We start from the raw sequence: 4,338 nt of genomic DNA on the forward strand, positions 1-4,338 counted from the left end.
CCTACCCGAGATCCGCCGGTTTTGACACCGACATGACTCTATGTGAGCCTCCAGCGGTGTACCGATATTTCCTCCGGCCTCGCACCTGTGCCATGCGCCAACAGGAACGGATGCCCGCCGTCCTTAAAGCCAGCACTCATGGTCTGGACCTAAGTGGAGCCTTTGGCTGTCGGCCAAACCCCCGGGCGGTAGCGTGGTTGGGCTTGTAGACCCGGTGCCCTCCTGTTCGGCGAGCCCCTCTTCTTGGCGACTTAACGCACTCTGCACAGACGGAAGATCTACCATCTTCTGCGCCAACGATGACCTCTCGACCCATCGAAAACAATCTTCATGTCAGCTCGGAACTCGCGCGAGCACTTAGATCCAATGGAGCTCTCCTCCATAAACGAGCTCTTGGATCGCATCGCCGCCCTGGGAGTCGCTACGGATTACGACCAGATTGGGCCTAAACCCGATCTGAGAGAGATTAACTCTCCCCAAGTCACCCATCACGTTGTCGTGGTAGAGGGACAGTGCGGCGACCCTTCATCTATCTTAAGGACTCGTTACGTCCGGATTCCCGATCCCTCCAAGCCGGATACCCGCGGAGGGGAGGATATCACTCAAGACCTGAACTTAGAGTCAGGCGACGGACTGGATTCATGGACAACATCCAGGAATCCAAATTTTCAAGTTCGGAAATTCCCGGCCTCTGAGCCTCAGATGGGGTGAGGCTTGGATTTAATTCCACCCACCCACCCGAACATTAGCGATCTATCCCAAATTAGGCAAGAGCCCGAAGAAACAGTACATCATTACTGGGCCAGATTCCTCCTGGTTATGAACAGGATAAAGGACTGCCGCGAGGAAGACGCAATTTCATTCTTCTGCAATAATTGCACGGACAAGGGAATCCTCAACGCCATAAGTCGCCGTGATATTACACGCTTCGCTGACTTGGCGTCCATAGTACGAAAGTACTGTGCGATGGAAAGCGCCTGGAAAACCGAAATAAAATTTTGGGACAATCCGGCCCTGAATACAAACCCAGTCCGAAATAAAAGGGTGCATCATCAGCCAGACACCCGGGTCAAACACAAAAAGCAAAAACCCTCTACAGGGCATGGAACCGTACTGGAAGGATGGCTTAATGGACCCTGTAAAATTCACAGTACAGAGGACGCCACACCAACTCACAGCCTTAGAGCATGTTGGATACTCCGGCAGGTGGCCAAAATTGGCGAAAATCTCCTAATTCGGAGGCCACAGAAAGCCACCCCAGAGACACCAATACGGTATTAACAGTCTTCGAGACTTTCGCATCAAATAATATGCGAAAAAGGACACTCCGCAGCCTTGCCGAAGTCTACCAAGTAGCAACAATAAACCCATGGAGTGACACGGCTATTACCTTTAACGCCAGTGATGAACCTAAATTCCGAACAGCCCGAGCACCAGCCGCATTGGTCCTCAGTCCAATAGTGGACGGCTTTCGTCTTACCAAGGTACTCATGGACGGCGGCAGCGGATTGAACCTCATTTATGAGGAAACCCTTCAAAAAATGGAAATAGACTGGAACCGCATTGAGCGAAGCAGCACAACCTTTAGAGGAATAATCCCCAGTCGGGAAGCGTGCTGTACAGGAAAAATCACACTAGATGTGGTGTTCGGCACGCCGGATAATTACAGGTCCGAAGAGGTCACGTTCCATGTGGCTCCGTTCAGCAGCGGTTATCACGCTCTGCTAGGGCGGGAAGCGCTTTACAATCTTCCAAGCAATACCCCATTACGTCCATTCGTGCTGGTCTCTCCATAGATGATCTTGGTGACACGTAGGAAAATTTTGAATTTATGCTACGTTCCCTAACAGTGGCATCATGAGCTAGGTCTATGCGTAGTTTCTATGCACGAGTAGAACACAAAGTAGTTGTGGGCGTTGATTTTGTTCAATATGCTTGCCGTTACTAGTCTTATCTTGATTCGGCGGCATCGTGGGATGAAGCGGCCCGGACCGACCTTACACGTACTCTTACGTGAGACTGGTTCCACCGACTGACATGCACTAGTTGCATAAGGTGGCTAGCGGGTGTCTGTCTCTCCCACTTTAGTCGGATCGGATTCGATGAAAAGGGTCCTTATGAAGGGTAAATAGCAATTGGCATATCACGTTGTGGTTTTGCGTAGGTAAGAAACGTTCTTGCTAGAAACCCATAGCAGCCACGTAAAACATGCAAACAACAATTAGAGGACGTCTAACTTGTTTTTGCAGGGTATGCTATGTGATGTGATATGGCCAAAAGGATGTGATGAATGATATATGTGATGTATGAGATTGATCATGTTCTTGTAATAGGAATCACGACTTGCAGGTCGATGAGTATGACAACCGGCAGGAGCCATAGGAGTTGTCTTATTTATTTATGACCTGCGTGTCAACATAAACGTCATGTAATTACTTTACTTTATTGCTAACCGTTAGCTGTAGTAGTAGAAGTAATAGTGACGAGACAACTTCAAGAAGACACGATGATGGAGATCATGATGATGGAGATCATGGTGTCATGCCGGTGACGATGATGATCATGGAGCCCCGAAGATGGAGATCAAAAGGAGCAATATGATATTGGCCATATCATGTCACTATTTGATTGCATGTGATGTTTATCATGTTGCATCTGTTTGCTTAGAACGACGGTAGTAAATAAGATGATCCCTCATTAAAATTTCAAGAAAGTGTTCCCCCTAACTGTGCACCGTTGCGACAGTTCGTTGTTTCGAAGCACCACGTGATGATCGGGTGTGATAGATTCTAACGTTCACATACAACGGGTGTAAGACAGATTTACACGCGAAACACTTAGGTTGACTTGACGAGCCTAGCATGTACAGACATGGCCTCGGAACACAAAGACCGAAAGGTCGAGCATGAGTCGTATAGAAGATACGATCAACATGAAGATGTTCACCGATGTTGACTAGTCCGTCTCACGTGATGATCGGACACGGCCTAGTTGACTCGGATCATGTAATCACTTAGATGACTAGAGGGATGTCTATCTGAGTGGGAGTTCATAAGATGAACTTAATTATCCTGAACATAGTCAAAAGGTCTTCGCAAATTATGTCGTAGCTCGCGCTTCAGTTCTACTGTTTAGATATGTTCCTAGAGAAAATTTAGTTGAAAGTTGATAGTAGCAATTATGCGGACTAGGTCCGTAAACTGAGGATTGTCCTCATTGCTTCATAGAAGGCTTATGTCCTTAATGCACCGCTCAGTGTGCTGAACCTCGAACTCGTCTGTGGATGTTGCGAACATCTGACATACACATTTTGATAACTACGTGATAGTTCAGTTAAACGGTTTAGAGTTGAGGCACCAAAAGACGTTTTTGAAACGTCGCGAAAACATATGAGATGTTTTCGAGGGCTGAAATTGGGATTTCAGGCTCGTGCCCACGTCAAGAGGTATAAGACCTCCGACGATTTTCTTAGCCTGCAAACTAAGGAGAAAAGCTCAATTGTTGAGCTTGTGCTCAGATTGTCTGAGTACAACAATCATTTGAATCGAGTGGGAGTTGATCTTCCAGATGAGATAGTGATGTTTCTCCGAAGTCATTACCACCAAGCTGCTAGAGCTTCGTGATGAACTATAATATATCAGGGACATATATGATGATCCTTGAGATATTCGCGATGTTTGACACCGCGAAAGTAGAAATCAAGAAGGAGCATCAATTGTTGATGGTTGGTGAAACCACTAGTTTCAAGAAGGGCAAGGGCAAGAAGGGATACTTCATGAAACGGCAATTCAGCTGCTGCTCTAGTGAAGAAACCCAAGGTTGAACCCAAACCCGAGACTAAGTGCTTCTGTAATAAGGGGAACAGCCACTGGAGCAGAATTACCCTAGATACTTGGTAGATGAGAAGGCTGGCAAGGTCGATAGAAGTATATTGGATATACATTGTGTAATGTGTACTTTACTAGTACTCCTAGTAGCACCAGGGTATTAGATATCGGTTCGGTTGCTAAGTGTTAGTAACTCGAAATAAAAGCTACGGAATAAATGGAGACTAGCTAAAGGTGAGCTGACGATATGTGTTGGAAGTGTTTCCAATGTTGATATGATCAAGCATCGCACGCTCCCTCTACCATCGAGATTGGTGTTTGCGCTGAGCATAGACATGATTGGATTATGTCTATCGCAATACGGTTATTCATTTAAGGAGAATAATGGTTACTCTGTTTATTTGAATAATACCTTCAATGGTCTTACACCTAAAATGAATGGTTTATTGAATCTCGATCGTAGTGATACACATGTTCATGCCCAAAAAGATAGTAATGATAGTACCACCTA

This window comes from Triticum urartu, chromosome 7, assembly GCF_003073215.2.
Source record: "Triticum urartu cultivar G1812 chromosome 7, Tu2.1, whole genome shotgun sequence".
NCBI classification, from domain to species: domain Eukaryota; kingdom Viridiplantae; phylum Streptophyta; class Magnoliopsida; order Poales; family Poaceae; genus Triticum; species Triticum urartu.